This window comes from Bos javanicus, chromosome 8 (genome assembly GCF_032452875.1).
Source record: "Bos javanicus breed banteng chromosome 8, ARS-OSU_banteng_1.0, whole genome shotgun sequence".
In the NCBI taxonomy this organism is placed as follows: Eukaryota; Metazoa; Chordata; class Mammalia; order Artiodactyla; family Bovidae; genus Bos; species Bos javanicus.
In genome coordinates, this window is record NC_083875.1 from 15,725,164 (window position 1) to 15,745,963 (window position 20,800).

A 20,800-nucleotide genomic window follows, 5' to 3' on the forward strand; every position below is an offset into this window, starting at 1 on the left:
AAGACGAAAGGAGGGAAAAGGGGAGGATGGAGAGAACGTGAACATGAATAATGAGGACATTTAGTTGCTTGTCTCTTGAGGCTCACTCGAAAAGAATTCGCCTGGCAAAAGCAGGAGACATAGGTCCCATCCCCGGGCCGGCAAGATCCCCTGGAGGAGAGGACAGCAACCCACTCTGGTATTCTTCCTGGAGAATCCCATGGACAGAGGAGCCTGGTGGGCTCTGGTCCGTGGGGTCGCAGAGTCGGACATGACTGAGTGCGTGAGCATGATGAAAGGTTATATATCTGGTCAGATCTACCTGGTATTTTGAAGGACATTCTCCTCATGCGGGAGAGGCTGTATGCATTCTAACAGGAAATCCCCTGCATAGAAGCCTTCCAGCTTCGAACTTTCAGAGGTGCGAGCGTGTGTTCCATCAGTGTCAGGCATGAGCACTGTTGCAGCTTGCCCTCCATCTCCTGTTGCTAATGATCCTTCAGCTCTATCGTCTCCCCCCTCCGCTCTCTCCTCCGGTCAGTGACCCCGCTTCACTCGATGCCAGCCCCTGTATACCAGCTGTTGTATTGCACTGCTATAGTTTTCAAGATACTGTACCATAAGATTAAAATTGTTTTCTGTATTTTTTGTGTTCATTTTTATGTTTTATCTGTGTGAAAAGCATTATGAACTTATTACATTATAGTACTATATAGCCAATTGTGATAGTTGGGTACCAGGCTAACTCTGTGGGACTTAATGAACAAATTGGACCTACAAATGCCCTCTCACAATGGAACTCATTCATATACAGGGAACTTCTTCTCTAAGGCATCTGCACCTCTCTCTCCAGTGCCTTAGGAGATCTTTCCGGATTCCTCTTGCTGTCCTTTCACACTTTGCTGTATTGTACTTCCTGTTCTCCCATTGTCTGAACTCACGAGTTGTCTTTGCTTCCATTGTTGAATCTCATGTGTTGTCTTCTTGCCTAGATTTTTGGGTAGATGATTTGTTCATAATGACAGCTCGATTCTTTATTACAGGGTCACCATTAAACAGAATCTGAAGGTTTTCCTTATCTCTGCATCCTACCACCAAGGTCAATTCCATGACAATGTTTAGACTCAACTGTAGCTCCCAGGACCCAAGCCATATTAAATACAGAGGGTACAGACAGATTGCATGACATGGGCCTTAATGTTTGGTCTTTTATTTATTTTTTTAAACTGCCATGTTTCTTGGAGGAGGAAATGCCAGCCCACTGCAGTATTCTTTCTGGGAAGATCCCACAGTAGCCTACAGTAGCCTGCCAGGCTTCTCTGTCCATGGGGTCGTAAAGAGTTGGACATGAATGAACAGCTGAGCATGCATGCATTGATTACATTGTATCAAAAATAATTAGCAATGAAGCAGCATCATTAAGAATTTAGACTTTGGAATCAGACAGGCCTAGATTTGATTACAAGATCTGCCACTTAAAAGGAGTGTGTCTTTGAGAAAGCTTATATATACTGAGTTTGAGTTTTTCCAGTGATTAAAATGGCTATGATAGTCGCACCAGACTCATAGGCTTATTATAGGTATTAAGATGCTATAAGTAAAGAACTTAGCGCATTGCTTAGAACAAAACAGGTACTCAGTAAATGATCAGTAGCATCTTTATTTCTATTCAAATTGGTGAAATTTGGATTATGATGGTAAGTGGAAATTCTAAGGCAAAATGATTTATGAATGCGATCTTCCCTAAATGTTAAAATCTTTAAGTAAATCTTATTTTCCCAGACTCACCTCTGTTGTGTGATTTGGGATCTTTTCACATAAAGTGATACAACCAATCGAAACAACAAAAAATGTGAAAAAGTAGTTTGTACACTGAAAATGGAAGCTGCTATACTTGTATAAACTCAGAGTTTATCCTCTAAAGCTTAATGGTATAGGGAGATGGATAAGCATGGACTTAATTATTGCTGCCTGGAATTGGGAAGCCTCACTTATAAAAGGCAGACAATAGTCAAACTAGAATCATAAACTTTAGGAGAATCTAGGGAATGCTGAGCTTAAAGGAGGAACATAGCCATAAGATAAAACAATAATATTTACTTCAGGCACAGCATTTTCTTCCTGGTTTTCTTCCAAGGTAAAGCTTTCTGATTCTGCCAGATTTCACTTGCATGCATGTGTATATGTTGCAATTTGGCATTACACTGCTTGGTGGGTGGTAGCTCATTTCTGTGATCCTCCTTTTGTTCCTTGATCTTTGCAAAAGAAAATTTCCCTTATGCTTGTTGACCTAGAAATTAAGTGGTGGTAAGTAAAGGGTGCCTCCCAGGGAATGCTTCACTCACACAGCATTTTAATATGATGCTTACTGCATCCAGAATATGAATCATGGGCCATTCTCCATGGCCTTCAGCCACTGGCTCCTGAATCTGCTTACTCTAAACACCTGAAATGCAGAATCAGCTAGAGCTATTTTAGGATAAAATCCCATTTGGTTCTATGGTATTAAACAGCTCCTCTGCTTGGAATTACAGAATCCCGATGTCATAAGGGATTACAGGGAGCACCAAATTCAGCATTTCCCAAACTGTGTTCAGAGTAATGCAGGCATCCCAAGAAATGGCAGTGTGAAAGGAAGAGGAGACTCTGTGCTCAAACAAGTTATATATTATTTAAAGTTTTCATTGTTGGATCCTCATAATGTTTACTATTATAAGGGTACTCTGAATCTCAAAAAAGTTTCAGAGACTGTACAGTATTATCCAAATTTCAGTATATGAGTTGTTTTAGAATCTTCTGGTGCATAGGCCTTATGAAGAATAGTTTGGGAAATCGCACTGTGGTTCCAGGACTCCTAGTGGCTCAGACAGTAAAGAATCTGCCTGCGATGCAGGAGACCTGGGTTCGATCCCTGGGTCGGAAGATCCCCTAGAGGAGGAAATGACAATCCACTCCAGTATTCTTGCCAGGAGAATCCCATGGAGGGAAGAGTCTGGTAGGCTACAGACCATACGGCCCAAAAGATTTGGATACAACTGAGCAACTGACCCCTCAGAACAAATGGAGTGGCCATCATGGTCAACAAAAGAGTCCGAAATGCAGTACTTGGATGCAATCTCAAAAATGACAGAATGATCTCTGTTCGTTTCCAAGGCAAACCATTCAATATCACAGTAATCCAAGTCTATGCCTCAACCAGTAATGCTGAAGAAGTTGAAGTTGAATGGTTCTATGAAGACCTACAAGACCTTTTAGAAATAACACCCAAAAAAGATGTTCTTTTCATTATAGAGGACTGGAATACAAAAGTAGGAAGTCAAGAAACACCTGGAGTAACAGGCAAATTTGGTCTCCGAGTACAGAATGAATCAGGACAAAGGCTAATAGAGTTTTGCCAAGAAAATGCACTGGTCATAACAAACACCCTCTTCCAACAACACAAGAGAAGACTCTATACATGGACATCACCAGATGGTCAACACTGAAATCAGATTGATTATATTCTTTGCAGCCAACAATGGAGCTCTATACAGTGAGCAAAAATAAGACCAGGAGCTGACTGTGGCTCAGACCATGAACTCCTTATTGCCAAATTCAGACTGAAATTGAAGAAAGTAGGGAAAACCACTAGACCATTCAGGTATGACCTAAATCAAATCCCTTATGATTATACAGTGGAAGTGAGAAATAGATTTAAGGGCCTAGATCTGATAGATGGAGTGCCTGATGAACTATGGAATGAGGTTCGTGACACTGTACAGGAGATAGGGATCAAGACCATTCCCATAGAAAAGAAATGCAAAAAAGCAAAATGGCTGTCTGGGTACGCCTTACAAATAGCTGTGAAAAGAAGAAAAGCGAAAAGCAAAGGAGAAAAGGAAAGACATAAGCATCTGAATGCAGAGTTCCAAAGAATAGCAAGGAGAGATAAGAAAGCCTTCAGCGATCAATGCAAAGAAATAGAGGAAAACAACAGAACGGGAAAGACTAGGGATCTCTTCAAGAAAATCAGAGATACCAAAGGAACATTTCATGCAAAGATGGGCTCGATAAAGGACAGAAATGGTATGGACCTAACAGAAGCAGACGATATTCAGAAGAGGTGGCAATAATACACAGAAGAACTGTACAAAAAAGATCTTCACGACCCAGATAATCACGATGGTGTGATCACTGACCTAGAGCCAGACATCCGGGAATGTGAAGTCAAGTGGGCCTTAGAAAGCATCACTATGAACAAAGCTAGTAGAGGTGATGGAATTCCAGTTGAGCTATTTCAAATCTTTAAAAATGATGCTGTTAAAGTGCTGGACTCAATATGCCAGCAAATTTGGAAAACTCAGCAGTGGCCACAGGACTGGAAAAGGTCAGTTTTCATTCCAATCCCAAAGAAAGGCAATGTCAAAGAATGCTCAAACTACCACACAATTGCACTCATCTCACACGCTAGTAAAGTAATGCTCAAAATTCTCCAAGCCAGGCTTCAGCAATATGTGAACCATGAACTTCCTGATGTTCAAGCTAGTTTTAGAAAAGGCAGAGGAACCAGAGATCTAATTGCCAACATCCGCTGGATCATCAAAAAAGCAAGAGAGTTCCAGAAAAACATCTATTTCTGCTTTATTGACTATGCCAAAGCCTTTGACTGTGTGGATCACAATAAACTGTGGACAATTCTGAAAGAGATGGGAATACCAGACCACCTGACCTGCCTCTTGAGAAATTTGTATGCAGGTCAGGAAGCAACAGTTAGAACTGGACATGGAACAACAGACTGGTTCCAAATAGGAAAAGGAGTTCGTCAAGGCTGTATATTGTCACCCTGTTTATTTAACTTATATGCAGAGTACATCATGAGAAACGCTGGACTGGAAGAAACACAAACTGGAATCAAGATTGCTGGGAGAAATATCAATCACCTCAGATATGCAGATGACACCACCCTTATGGCAGAAAGTGAAGAGGAACTCAAAAGCCTCTTGATGAAAGTGAAAGTGGAGAGTTAAAAACTTGGCTTAAAGCTCAACATTCAGAAAACGAACATCATGGCATCCGGTCCCACCATTTCATGGGAAATAGATGGGGAAACAGTGGAAACAGTGTCAGACTTTATTTTTCTGGGCTCCAAAATCACTACTGATGGTGACTGCAGCCATGAAATTAAAAGACGCTTACTCCTTGGAAGGAAAATTATGACCAACCTAGATAGCATATTCAAAAGCAGAGACACTACTTTGCCAACAAAGGTTCGTCTAGTCAAGGCTATGGTTTTTCCTGTGGTCGTGTATGGATGTGAGAGTTGGACTGTGAAGAAGGCTGAGCGCCAAAGAATTGATGCTTTTGAACTGTGGTGTTGGAGAAGACTCTTGAGAGTCCCTTGGACTGCAAGGAGATCCAACCAGTCCATTCTGAAGGAGATCAGCCCTAGGATTTCTTTGGAACGAATGATGCTAAAGCTGAAAGTCCAGTACTTTGGCCACCTCATGTGAAGAGTTGACTCATTGGAAAAGACTCTGATGCTGGGAGGGATTGGGGGCAGGAGGAGAAGGGGACGCCAGAGGATGAGATGACTGGATGGCATCACTGACTCGATGGACGTGAGTCTGCGTGAACTCCGGGAGTTGTTGATGGACAGGGAGGCCTGGCGTGCTGCGATTCATGGGGTCGCAAAGAGTCGGACACGACTGAGCAACTGATCTGATCTGATCTGATCTGAGCAACTGACACTTTCTTTTCACCCCATGACTTTACAGATAAAGAAACAGTGTGAATGTCAAGACAAAGCCTATAATTTTATTGAAAGGAAAATCAGGTCCCAGTTAGAAAGTATTAAAAACTCACCAGAATAGGCAGGAACATACTTTTTAGAAATCTCACTTATTGTTTGACATCAGAATAGCTGACACTGATAGACTTTACATGTTCCCAGTGCGTTTTCTTCCATCTCACCCAGAGTTACATACAGTCTCTTACAGCCCAAGGTGTCCCTGAAGGTACCAGATGCCAAGACACCTTTTGTTTCCATAATGGAGACAGCAGCTCAGAACTACGATGTTCTTGTTATGGACTGATTTGAGACCTCAAAATATTTACCACGCCCCTTTGATCATCTCTTGCATTGTGAACACTAACAGTGACATAGAATCATTTCATCTTTTAACCACTGCTTGAATTACTCACTTATCATGAATATAGCACTGCATCTCTCCTAATATTTCACAATAATAGTGTAAAGACTTAGGAAAGAGTTCTTTTTGATTTTGTATTTAAAGGCCAAGTGGATCTTTACTGTGTTTTTAGTAATCTGGACGTGAGAGTATGGTAGAGATCAGTGGTGGCTCAGCTTAGGAAGAATTAATGCTTTTTCATCTCAGACACAGGAAGCCATGCATTGTTATGGTTAGGGGGAAAATTATATATTGAAGTCTCTTTCTTTTTATATACGCTAGGTTTCTCCAGGCCATACCCGCTTGAGTGTGTAAGTGGCAAAGTAAAAGCACTGACAGTGTATTTTAAGCACCAGGCCCCTCTCCTCCTTACTGCAGATGCAAAGATCTGTCCTCGTTCAGTGCGGGGCATCTCTGACTACTTCCATCAGCAATTTGTGGCTTCCAGGTCATGGCAGAAGGGAAGGAAAACCTTCCATACTATACACACGGGTTCACACCCACATATATTACAATTCTAGGGCTACCTACTTATCAAAAACGTGTCATATATTTTAACCTCAAGTTCAGTTCTCCATCCATAAAGTGGATCTAATATGCTCCCTTTTCAGAAAGTTTATGAATATTAAATAGAATAAAATATGGAAAGATAATAACACACTATAAGAACTCAATAAACATTCCCACCCTTTATTAACCTAAATATTGTGCTAACCATACCTGTTCCGTAGAGATTTTTGGAGATTAAATAATAAAATAAATGAAAACATCTTAAGGGATGTTAGATTCTTTCATCCTCCAACCTAAAATTAAAAGTGAAAGTCACTCAGTTGTGTCTGACTCTTTGCGACCCCATGGACTGTAGCCCACCAGGATTGTCTGTCCAAGGAACTCTCCAGGCAGGAAGATGAGTGGATAGCCATTCCCTTCTCCAGGGGATCTTCCCCACCCAGGTATTGAACGTGGGTCTCCTGTATTTCAGGCAGATTCTTTGCCATCTGAGCCACCAGGGAAGCTCTTAAAATATATATTCTATTACACAGCCTGTCTGTGAAGATAGCTGCTACTGCTGCTAAGTCACTTCAGTCGTGTCCGACTCTGTGCGACCCCATGGACGGCAGCCCACCAGGCTCCCGCGTCCCTGGGATTCTCCAGGCAAGAACAATGGAGTGGGTTGCCATTTCCTTCTCCAATGCATAAAAGTGAAAAGTGAAAGTGAAGCCGCTCAGTCGTGTCTGACCCTTAGCATGGACTGCAGCCTACCAGGGCTCCTCCGTCCGGGGGATTTTCCAGGCAAGAGTACTGGAGTGGGGTGCCATTGCCTTCTCCACTGGGAAGATAGAAGCCACCCCTATTGTTTTAACACAGAAAAAGTAAAATAAAGGAGAAGTTAAATACCTGCTGGGGAACTGAAATAGAAAAAGCTATATAGAGACAGTATCTATAGAAAGAAGCTCTACCTTTAGGGTTTGGGGAATTAAAGGAAAAATTGAGGTTACTAGGAGCTTCCAAGAGGGACCCTGTGGTTCTGAGGTCCATATTTCTTGGAGGCAGTGCTGTGCAACCAGTGATGGTGTGTGAGGAACCCAGTGTATAGGCTTTACGACACATAAACTCAAGACCTTTCAGAGGGGATGCCAATAACTCACTGCTGACACCTTTGAGAGGACAGAGGGAGCCAATTCTAGATGACCTTGACAAATCTGTGGACAGAAACTGCTTTCTGTTCAGAAAGTAGAGAATGATTGCTAAGGTAATACTGAGAGCAAATGAACAGGATGTAATAAGTCCCTCTTGCCCTTTCTCTTGCCCCCATCAAGCTCTCTCCAGTGCCTCAGGAAGTCAGCTGGCAGTGTGATATGCAAAGACCCAGCCCTGATATCTCAGTGCGGATTACAGAAGCTGGTCTGTGGGCTATGAGACAATAGCTTAGAAACTGACAACATGCTTATCTAGCCTCTATTGAGAGGGAAATTAGAACAGCCTTCTGCTTCGTTCACAGTCTGTGAAGTGAACCTGTCAAGAGGACTTGAGATGTCAATATTATTGGATGGGCCCAGTAGATTCATTTTCATATCTAGATTTTGAGAGAAGAGATTCACTTGTTCCACCTAGTACAATTGTAATTACTGTTCTTTGCAGAAATAGAAATTCGGGAAGCCACCAGGAGAATGAAGCAACACAATTTGTTCTAAAGTGGCTAATTTAAAATTGATCACTATGACATGCCTCCTTAAGCTTGAGATGTTTCACACAATCAGGTTTGCAGTATTTTCATTAGTGTGATTTGCATAACCAAGATTTTATTTAATTTTTTGTAGACGGTTCTATTGTAATGAAACCAACATAGCTATTAAAAGGATAGACCTGGGCTGATGAATAAATGTGAATTCATTGTATTTTATGTGATTACACTGTAACTTTTTTACAGTAAATTTGACTTCTAAAGTATGTGTGTGTGTGTCTGTGAGAGAGAGAGAGAGAAAGAGAGACAGAGAGAGAATAAGAGAAAGATACATAAGAATAGGGACCATTAAAATTATCAAATTCTTCTGACACAGCATAATACCTCATAAATCTCTGAATGAGGTTTCAATTTGCAAAACGTCAAGTCTAGAGTATATATGGCGGTGGTGGTTTAGTTGCTGATTCGTGTCCAAGTCTTGCAACACCATGGACTTGTAGCCCCCTAGGCTCCTCTGTCCATGGGATTTCCCAAGAAAGAATATTGTATTGCATTGCCATTTCCTTCTCCAGGGGATCTTCCCTAAACCAGGGACTGAACCAGCATCTGCTTCATTGCAGGTGAATTCCTTACCACTGCATGCATGCATGCGAAGTCGCCTCAGTCATATCTGACTCTGCGATCCTATGGACTGTAGCTCCTCTGAGCCACCAGAGATTCCAGAATATATATATTCTAGATGCAAGAGACCCGGGTTCGATCCCTGGGTCGAGAAGTTCCCCTGGAGAAGGAAACAGCAACCCACTCCAGTATTCCTGCCTGGGAAATCCCATGGACAGAGTAACCTGTTGGGGTACAGTTCATGAGGACTCGGAAGTGTCAAACATGAATTAGTGGATAAACAACAATAGTATACATATATATAAAGTTTTATACTTTTCATAATAAAAGTGATTATGGGCATGAATAAATATGTTTCATTTTCATATGATGAATTTATTTTATGCATTCATCCTTTAGAAGGACATCCACAAGCATCCTAAAAAGAGAAAAGCTATAATGTTTAAATTATGTTTTTCCTCTGACAGTTCCTATAACTTGATTGCTGTCATACTTTCTCTTATCATTTATATGTTGTTACTAATATTTAGATCATTCATTTTGAAACAGATTGAGTAAAAATACTCAGTTTGATGTGAAAGTTGTTTTATATCCCAATTATTATTTTCTAATATCTACTTAAGAATATCTGTTGGCTTACAGAAACAAACAGAATGAATTTCATTATCCAAAAATGCAAGCAATATTGTCATATGGGATAGATACGTCAGATGAGATTGTGAATCTGCAGTCTAGAAATATATATGTGATCTTTTTCAGAATTGGAGCAAAAGCAGCCAGATGGAAAATGACATGAGAAATTTGAGATGAACACTATTGGAAGAAGCTAAGTTTTATTTTTCCATATTCCCAAGTGTTTTTGTTTCATTTCATTTAGAGAATTCATTGGAGAATGTTTCAAGATGTAGAGCCCTTGAATGTGAAGTATCCCAAATGAAGTTGGAGCATTCGTGCTGAAATTGTTTCCTGTTGTGGTAAGATGAAATGATTCTTAATATATTGGATTGGTTTCTGGAGAATGTGATGAGAAATGTGTGTGTGTGGATGTGTGTGTGTGTGTGCGTGTGTGTGTGTGTAAAATAAGTTATGATGGTATGTAACCCAGTGTATAAGTTTGGGTCTTGAAAACAGCTTTTTTTTATTATTTTGTCATGATTATTTTTGGTTTGAAGAACTGCCAACTCACAGGAAAAGACCCTGATCTGGGAAGGATTGAAGGCAAAAGGAAAAGGGGAGACAGAGGATGAGATGGATAGATCGCATCATCGATTCAATAGATAGGGATTTGAGAAAACTCTGAGAGATAGTCAAGGACAGGGAGCCCTGGCATGCTGCAGTCAATGGAGCTTCAAAGAGTCAGACACAACTTAGTGACTGAACAACAAAATTTTTGTTTCCTTAAGAGGAGTGGGGAACTCAAATGTGTTATTACTAATTTCCTACTGTGTATATGTACATAATATATATTACTTAATAAGTCAACACAATAGCCATAGGAGGTAGGTGGTAATATCCTCATGGTGCAGTTGTGGAAAATGAAAGTTCAGAGAAATTAAAACCTTGTTCAAGATGACACAGCTAATAAATGACACAAGACTGCTGTGTCTCTATGTTCTGCTCTTTCTGCTGCCATGCTGTCTCTTGCATTTGTGCTAGGTAAGGAGTCAAAGGATTAATATAGTGAAGGCAACACTCTCAAGTTTTACACTGCTGTTTAGAAAAGAGTCATAATTGCCTTCCCTCAGATGAAAACCAAACTGAAGAAATATCTTTTATATTTCTACTACACTTAAAAAGAGAAAGATTTCTGTAAGTCATTACTAGTTACCCAGATGATGGTGTTTCAAGGAAATTGAAAGTTATGGAAAAACTGACTTGGAAAATGTGTGCTGTAATTTTCCTATTCACCTTTGCTATAAAATGAAAATCTGTTGTAGGCTTCCTTTGTACAAATACCTGGTCATGTCTGACAACTGGTTAATCGAACCAATGCCATTTCTTCCTTTATGGGTAATTGGTATATAACTCAAGAAAGTTGATGTTCTTCCCTTTTTTGTTACTTATACTTGGAGGTTGTTGCAATATTCCACTGAAATAAGAGATAACACGTGGAAAGCACCTGTAATTCTTCCTGGTAGACTAATAGACCTTATGATGTAAAAGGTATCAAATAAGCCATCGTTTTGTTGTAGTTCTATCCAGAAAGATTATCATTAAAGAAATGTTTATTGTGCAAAAGATTCTCTTCATTCAACATTCTTTAATGTTGAAATTTATGTATTTTATTTATGTAGAATTGATTGAGGCAATTGCAGATGGCTGATTGAAACCTTTAGAATTCTATGAAACTTTAGGTGCATTCATTTATAAATGGCAAAACACAGACTCATTTGCTCTAGGTATTCAGCAGTACCTTTCGATTTAGTGATCTAGCTTTCTTACCTGAAAACTTCCAAACAGATTTTCCCTAGTAATTGCAGACTGGATGCCCACTGTGCCCCTGTGAGTCAGATTTGCTTGGGCTATTCACCAGTGACACCTTGGCAATCTATAAAACATTCTCTTGTGGGCTTCATGCTTTCCGAGTCTTGCTTCTGAGTTGGTAATGATCAGCAACATTTCTGTCGGAACAGATACTGCGTCTGCAGTCAAAGATTACATGTTTGCTTTGTATGGCGTGAAATAAAAGAATTAAAACAAACCAGCTTTCAGTGTGAGATTTTGAGAAGAAGTCTTCAGTCATCCTTGAGGTCCAGTACGTATTTTCCCTTTTTTATAATGGAGTAAGGACCTATAAGATTAATGACGGCAGTGAGGGTCTTAGTCTAGATTCTCCAACATAAATAGACAAAGACTCCCTCCAAAGCACCATGGGAAGGTAATCTAGGCCATTCATTACTAAGCTATTTTCAATTAGTTTACATTCTGAAAACACCTGCAAAATGGTGCATGTACCTCCTATGCTGTATTACTTCTCAATTCAAGAGTTTTGCATTTGAACAGAGACTCTTCAGTAAATAATCCCAAATTCCCACATTGAATCCAGCTTTGGATTGAGCTAAAAAGTTGTTGTTTCTTAGGGATGGTGTTCTTTGCTTAGGCCCTCATTTCTTTTTGCTTTTTCTTGGTAATAACCAGAGATTTGCTTTATGTCTTGCTAACTTTAAGATAGTGACCAAGTTACTTAACCTCTTTTAATCTCTGTATTATTCATCATTAAATGAGAATCATAAAAATTATATTGAATATGTTTTCAGGTTCACAAAGAATATGTGTACATCATCTACTGCTTAGAACATTGCTAATGATTTTAAATGGCAGCTTTCTAGCTGGATCTGCTTCTAGGTTGGGCAATTTGGGGCTCTCCCAAATATTCATCAAGAATTTCTTGGAATCTTCCAAAATAGAGCAAAATTCATTCAAAAGATTGAGTTGACCCATGAAAGGGGGCAAGTGGCACAAGAGGAAGCATCAACTCAGACATGCATGCCTGGCAGGAAGATAAACATTTTATTCACAAATTATTAAACCATGGAAAACAAATAGTTAAATTAGGTTTGTACATATTGCTTGTATGATAATATGCCTTTTCATGAGCTTTTCCAAATTTGTATCTTTAGGCCAATAGTTCTCAAGTTTTAAAATGTTTGCAAGAACATGTAAGAAGTTGATAGAAAAATAGATTAGAAAATACTGTTGCAGTTAAAGACAAGACTTCTGAGTGGGCTAATATTTACTGAAAACCTGATAACCAGTTGCTTTCAGATGTGTTCGTTTATCAAATTTTTATTTTGGATCTTCTCAGTAGTTAGCATCCCCATTCTACAGATTAATAAAAATAGATTTATGAAAGTTCCTGGCTCATCAAGTCATGAAATTAAGAGATGATAGGGGGTCAGAACTCAATCTTGGCACCAGATTGGTATGCAACTGCTACATCTGCTTCCTAATCCTGCTGCTGCTGCTGCTAAGTCGCTTCAGTCGTGTCTGACTCTGTGCGACCCCATAGACGGCAGCCCACCAGGCTCCCCGTCCCTGGGATTCTCCAGGCAAGAACACTGGAGTGGGTTGCCATTTCCTTCTCCAATGCATGAAAGTGAAAAGTGAAAGTGAAGTCGCTCAGTCATGTCCGACCCTCAGCGACCCCATGAACTGCAGCCTACCAGGCTCCTCCGTCCATGGGATTTTCCAGGCAAGAGTACTGGAGTGGGGTGCCATTGCCTTCTCCATTCCTAATCCTAGGATAATTCAATTTTCCAGTCATGAAAGACTTTGTTTTATGGCAGCCAGCAGCATAAGCACATATGGGGACAATCAGCCTGTATTTGTTTTAAGTTCCTGAGCACTTAATCACCATCACCTGCTGATTTGGACTTTCAGCATCAGTAGAGCAGATCTATTTCATCTGCTCTGTAAAACTACTCAGAAAGAAATTTTTTTGGAATAAAAATTTCTCAAGCATTTTCTGTAGATCCTTGTTGTTATTCACCAGCATACTTGATTTTCATCAGTTCTGCCAGTCTCCTTTTTATAGGTTTGGCTAGGTAGCTTATGTTCTTCAATGGGATGTGAGCTACATAATGTGGGCTGTGTCCAGGTCATGCCCTTAAAGGGTGTGTGTGCATGCTTCTCCTCCTTCTTCCTCTAGTAGCTTGGAAAATGAGCATAGCATGAGATGTCCTGGTGAGCCATCTTTTATTGTGCAAACAAGGACAATTGTCTGATGGTAGAACAATATGGGAACCTGGATTCCTGGCTTAATTTATAGAGAAAACAGTCCAGGACAGCTTCTCTGCTAAACCTTGTATAAAAGATAGATAGGCTTGTTTAGCTCTTGCCATTAAGCTGTTCTACATGGTGGAAGAGATACCCTAATGAATTAACGATTTCTTTGATAAACGTGTTAGCCATGCATGCCTGGCGTACTGTGACTCCTTTGGGAAGTCAATCTTAGCCTGCAAAAAAGCACAGGTCCTCCACATAAGAACACTGTTGTGGTTGCCTAGATATTATTTATCCAGACTTCGTAACATCTCACCTTGTTCCTCATATCCCTTACACTATTTTTCTGACCACTTTCCTCTAGATCTGTTTTCTTTTCAGCCCATTCTCTTCCATGGAAATACATAAATTTGTTGTTGTCTTCAAGTCTCTTTGCAACTGCATTTATCTTTTATACATTTACAGTATGAAGGAGGCACATAGGAGACAATAGGAATGATGAACCCTGAGTTGAACTTCAGAATCCTAGTCCTGCTTAAAGACACTCAAAGTGATTTTAAAACACACATACACACATAAGCACACTAGGCTATCCAAATAAAACTTTCTATAGCTTACATTAAGTAGACTTCTTAAGCTTCTGATACCTAGATAACAATGTCCAAATCTATAGTCTGTAAGATTTTCTTCATTGTTCCTTGCCTCACCTGATCTATTCTCATTTTGCATTCAGGACAAAACTAAATTTAATTTTTTCACATTTAGTACATCTGCTTGGATCTTTATTTTAGAGAAGATTTTAAATCTATAATTATTTTCATTATATCCAAAGAAAGCCTTGGTGTTTTATGGACACAGTGTTCTCCTAGCTTCATAATTTAGACTTGAATGAGTCTTTAACAGACTTTCCGGTACACAGAATGCTGCTGCTGCTCCTGCTAAGTTGCTTCAGTCATGTCCGACTCTGTGCGACCCCATAGACAGAAGCCCACCAGGTTCCCCTGTCCCTGGGATTCTCCAGGCAAGAACACTGGAGTGGGTTGCCATTTCCTTCTCCAGTGCATGAAAGTGAAAAGTGAAAGTGAAGTCGCTCAGTCATGTCCGACCCTCAGCGACCCCATGAACTGCAGCCTACCAGGCTCCTCCATCCATGGGATCTTCCAGGCAAGAGTACTGGAGTGGGGTGCCATTAATGCTCCCTACCAAAAACTGGTTTGATGATTGTATTCACACACATGCACTAGACTGAGATCCCATGGCTTTTTATCTTACCTTCTAATAATACAGTTTGTGCACCTTCTGACTAACAGAGTGCATGCTTGGTATGTGCCTTAAAATATCCTCATGGTTGATTGTCTATTACAAGGCAATGCTTTTTCCTTTTTTTTCATTCTCTCTGTTACTCCCTTGACGGCTTCTTGTACCTCTGAGCTTACTTGCTGGCAGTTTCAACTCAATGGTCTACACAGAATATCTCATTTAATCCCTGCTAAAGCACTGAATTAAGTATAATGACCACACACATTAGTCACTGACTTAGCATTTACTTGTGCCAGATGTTGTTTTAAGCAATCAGAAGGAAGGTATCAATAAGCCTTCCAGTTGTTCATTCTCTAATAGAGAAGATAAATAAGTTTAAAAAACTCTTAACTTTTAAGTATAATAATATGAAATTTAAGTAGTGGGGAGGCAGCTGTTCAGTGTTATTTGAGGGAGAGAAGGGCTAAGATCAGCAAATGTTTGCTGGAGATTCTACTTCAACTGAATGCAAAAATGTGAGGAAACAGACTTGGACAGATTATATGACTTTTCCATAATGTCACTGCTAGCTAATAGCGGAGACTGGACGAAGATTCCTACCCAGGTTGTTATGATGTCAGAGCCCAGGCAATCAGGAGTTCTCACTGCAGAACTCTTTGGTTCATAGCCAATTGCTACAGTTGAATGCTGTTCATAAATTGGTTCCTCTTGCTGTTGAATCCCATCACTGATTCTACTTGCTTCTCAGTTATAGTATACCATAACTTAATAGTGAAGATGATACACAAATTCAGATATTTTTCAGGGAAATAACTTCTGAATCTTCAATTTCCATATATGCTCTTTCTTAAAAGTGGTCCAGTTGAGATTCCACTTATGTTCTGCCAATTCTAGTTTTTCCACCTCCCCTTTCACAGTTGTTCCTCTTTCACCTTATAGCACAAATGTATGCTTATTACTCATGTCTTTACTTCTCATGATGCTCAAAGAAGAAACGAAGGGAGAGCACATTATTTCTTTCAGATGACAAGCTTAAGGCAAGGTTACTGTTTTAATCTCTCTGTTTTCTGCTACATGACCCATGTTCTTTTCAACTACCTTGACCTTCTTTAAGATTTCTTTTTATAAAATGGAACTTGACCTTCTTTCAGATTCCTTTCTATAAGATGGAAGCTTCAAGTATCTATATATCCAAGGTTTTAATGAAAGATGATGCTGTGAAAGTGCTGCACTCAATATGCCAGCAAATTTGGAAAACTCAGCAGTGGCCACAGGACTGGAAAAGGGCAGTTTTCATTCCAATCCCAAAGAAAGGCAATGCCAAAGAATGCTCAAACTACCACACAATTGCACTCATCTCACACGCTACTAAAGGGATGCTCAAAATTCTCCAAGCCAGGCTTCAGCAATATGTGAACAGTGAACTTCCTGATGTTCAAGCTGGTTTTAGAAAAGGCAGAGGAACCAGAGATCAAATTGCCAACATCCGCTGGATCATCAAAAAAGCAAGAGAGTTCCCGAAAAAACATCTATTTCTGCTTTATTGACTATGCCAAAGCCTTTGACTGTGTGGATCACAATAAACTGTGGACAATTCTGAAAGAGATGGGAATACCAGACCACCTGATCTGCCTCTTGAGAAATTTGTATGCAGGTCAGGAAGCAACAGTTAGAACTGGACATGGAACAACAGACTGGTTCCCAATAGGAAAAGGAGTTCGTCAAGGCTGTCTGTTGTCACCCTGTTTATTTAACTTATATGCAGAGTACATCATGAGAAATGCTGGAGTGGAAGAAACACAAGCTGTAATCAAGATTGCTGGGAGAAATATCAATCACCTCAGATATGCAGATGACACCACCCTTATGGCAGAAAGTGAAGAGGAACTCAAAAGCCTCTTGATGAAAGTGCAAGTGGAGAGTGAAAAAGTTGGCTTAAAGCTCAACATTCAGAAAACGAAGATCATGGCATCCGGTCCCACCACTTCATGGGAAATAGATGGGGAAACAGTGGAAACAGTGTCAGACTTTGTTTTTCTGGGCTCCAAAATCACTACAGATAGTGACTGCAGCCATGAAATTAAAAGACACTTACTCCTTGGAAGGAAAGTTATGACCAACCTAGATAGCATATTCAAAAGTAGAGACATTACTTTGCCAACAAACGTTCGTCTAGTCAAGGCTATGGTTTTTCCTGTGGTCATGTATGGATGTGAGAGTTGGACTGTGAAGAAGGCTGAGCACCAAAGGATTGATGCTTTTGAACTGTGGTGTTGGAGAAGACTCTTGAGAGTCCCTTGGACTGCAAGGAGATCCAACCAGTCCATTCTGAAGGAGATCAGCCCTAGGATTTCTTTGGAAGGAATGATGCTAAAACTGAAACTCCAATACTTTGGCCACCTCATGTGAAGAGTTGACTCATTGGAAAAGACTCTGATGCTGGGAGGGATTGGGGGCAGGAGGAGAAGGGGATGACAGTGGATGAGATGGCTGGATGGCATCACTGACTCGATGGACGTGAGTTTGAGTGAACTCCGGGAGTTGGTGATGGACAGGGAGGCCTGGCGTGCTGCAATTCATGGGGTCGCAAAGAGTCGGACACGACTGAGCGACTTATCTGATCTGATCTGATTTAAAGTATGTATCAATTATATAATAACCCAGAAATTATATGCTTGTAGGTATACAAACATGTGCCAAATGTGTGTTTTATGTCCACTTTAATAAGATGTGGGAGTATGTAATATGTGTATGTATGTATCCGTGTTTTAAAAATATTTCAAAGAAAAATATGAATACACTAAAGACATCCTCCCAAGTATTGTTCCTCTGGGAAGCTGTTGAGAGTGAATAAAAGGAAACATATTCCCAGTCTCCATCATTTCCCACACCCCTTGCCTTCAAGCATTTTCAAGCTTGTTCTTGGGGTGTTGGATATTTGCCTTTTGGATAATGCAGACATTAGCAGTCAACTGTTGAAAATAAATATCACCCAAGTATTTTGCAATGCTGTTCTTCTTTAGTTGATTTTGCTACCCTTTTTTTCATTGAAGAATTAATGGATAGTATGTAGACTATTGATTTTATCTGAATTAAATTTTTTAATGCTTATAATAGGTTTTGTGATTTGTATACTAAATGAATGAATAAATGAGTAAAAATTTTGTCCCAGTGTAGAAAGCGAAATGATGATTTTTAGCTATCTCTTGAGAATACAGGAGCATTTACAAGTTTGTCTAGTTTTGAAAATTTATTTTCTTATTTGGGGAGCTTACTTTATCCTGCTGGGTTATCACAAGTATTAGGTAATTTAATTGCACAGCGTCCTTACCGTGTAAACGCCTCCTTGGCACTTGTGGTGTTGCCATTATCTGTTGCTCCAAGCTATATCATACGATCATTGAAGATAAGAGAAAAGTGTGTTTTATCTCAGTTTTGAAGAGTGACAGTAAAATTGTGATTGCAGCATAATTAAATCTGTATATCTAGATACCAACAAATGCTCCACTACTCTAGGATTCAAAAGAAGTGTCAGACCTTGCCTGGCACCGGTCACAATCTCTGAACTTTTTTATAGCTTTTGCAGCTAATGACTAGCTTGAGAACTTTCAAGAGACTTTAGCTATTTTATGTCCATACTAAACTCCATTAGTAAATTGGCTTATTTTCCCTCAACTTTACTTTTTCCTTTCTTTCTTTCCATTTTCTTTTTTTCTCTCTCTTTCTCTTTTTGTTTGTTTTGTGTGTGTGTGCATGGTCGGGGGAGGTGGTAATTTGGGATGAAGAGTTAAATTTGTGTCCCTTTTTAAGGTGCATTAGAAAATTTTCTTCTTTTCAGGGGCATTTAAAGCAGAAAGTACATAAATAAAATTAATTGCATAACTCTGTAGACACCTGTCAAAATCTTGACATGTTCAGTCCCTATAATTGGCATTGTATATTCAAAGTAAGTTTTGCAAACAGCAGGAGCACAGGCTGCCTGAGAGCTGCCTCTTAAAGAGGAGCAGTCTGCAGTAATGGGAGGCCTGTCAGCAATCCTTCATAGTTATAGCAGTCACTAGCCAGAGCCCCACAGAACCTCCTTCCCCATTCTGATTTCTTACACATATACACATATAAAGTTTTAGGGGCCATTTTATTTCATTAGCCGCTCCAATTTTGTTGAATATCTTGACAGATGACTGAAGTAAAGCAGCTGTGTTACTTAAGATGATACTAGCTTCAGTAGCAAACAACCCCCGAGATGTCTAATAGCTTGAACAGAGTAGAATTTTATTTTAGTCATTTGTAGTCAAAAACTTTAATGGCTGGTGCCTGGTTAGCTCTCACTAGAGCAGAGATTCAAAGGTCTGGGCTCCTTCCTTCTCGTGGCTGTCTAGTTTCAAAATGTGACTTCCAGAACCATCTTGTTTAGTTTCATTCAGCCAACAGAAGCAAAGCAGACATAAGAAAACATAAGGCATTTTGTGGTCCAGGCTCGGAAGTGGTGTTTCATACTTTCACTCAAGTTCCTTTGGCTAGAAAACTCTCCAGTGCAATGGAGGATGGGCTATAGAATCTACCTGACTATCCAGGAAAGAAAATTCACAGTTTTGGCAAATAGCTAACCAGCAACAAGCAAGATTTTGAAACTGCAGTCATCAGTAACTGTCTAAAGGGGAAGATGATGACCCACAGCAGAGGCAGACACAAGGCAATGGAGAAATTACGAAATGTAACATAGTACTTCATAAATGATTTTTATAATTATATTGATCTCATGCAGAGTGAAAAATGTTTAGTTGTGCAGCTATTGACAAGTTAAATACAGCCACAAGCAATGCTGAGTCACATTAATAAAGAGAATTTAATCTTAATAAAGCCGAAACAGAATTTGGTTCAGTTATTCCAGACTGGTTTGTAGAGGACTACAGGTCTTAAAACCAACACATGTTGGTACTGGTAAACACCTTTTCAATACAGGTAAACACCAACTCTCAGAAAATAATTTAAGTGGGTGGGGACAGAAAGGTGCTGAGGTCATTCATTTATCCTGCACACATTTCTTAAGTACCTTCTCTATATCAGATGGGCTTCCCAGGTGGCTCAGTGGCAGAGAATCTGCCTGCCAAGCAGGGGATGCAGATTCAATCTCTGTGTCAAGAAGATCTCCTGAAGAAGAAAATGGCAACCTATTCCAATGTTCTTGCCTGGAAGATCCCATGGACAGAGGAGCCTGGTGAGGTATAGTCCATGGGGTCACAAAAGAGTTGGACATGACTTAGTGACTAAAAAACAACAATATACCAGATACTATACTTAGCTTTGAAGATAGAGAAATTAGTAAAATAAACTTCTATTCTCAAGACCTGATATGTGAGTGGGAGAAGGAAGCCTATGGATGAATAGCCAATTATATTATCACAGGTAAACTTCTATGAAGCCATAACTGGGGGGTAGTGATTGCCAGTGCTTAGATGTATTAGGGAAGACCGCATAGAGAATAAGTCATTTAATCTGGTGCTGGTAGTATGAGTCTTTACAGACAGAAGAGAGACTTTTAGGGAGCATTAAACCCATAATTAAATATGTGAAAAAGCATGACAGCCCAGGGGTATGAAAGAACATGGCATGACACAAGTAGGAAGTTCTGCATTTCTGGAAAATAGGGGCTTTATAATAGGATGTAGAGGTCTGGGGAAGCCAATTGTGAAAAATGGCTTCAGCCCCAAGGGTGAATGAATAGTAGGTCTTTTGAGTGAGGTCTTAGCAAAGGAAAGAATGAATGGTCTCCGTGTATGTCACAGTCTTTGCTGTCAGCCCTCTTAGGGTCTTCTAGCTGTCTTCCAACTAAGGCATTCCTCCTCACTCACGCCCACGGTTACTG

General features: G+C 39.9%; 1 protein-coding gene across 10 annotated transcripts in view; it reads left to right on the forward strand.

Annotated features, from left to right (window-relative positions):
- LINGO2 (leucine rich repeat and Ig domain containing 2) overlaps window positions 1-20,800 on the forward strand; it is a 1,446,924-nt gene that overhangs the window by 279,544 nt on the left and 1,146,580 nt on the right. For all 10 annotated transcript variants that reach the window (XM_061425094.1, XM_061425103.1, XM_061425099.1 and 7 more), the window contains one exon: window positions 9,830-9,926. The gene's annotated coding sequence lies outside the window, so the exon portion shown is untranslated. The remainder of the gene's footprint in view (window positions 1-9,829; window positions 9,927-20,800) is intronic.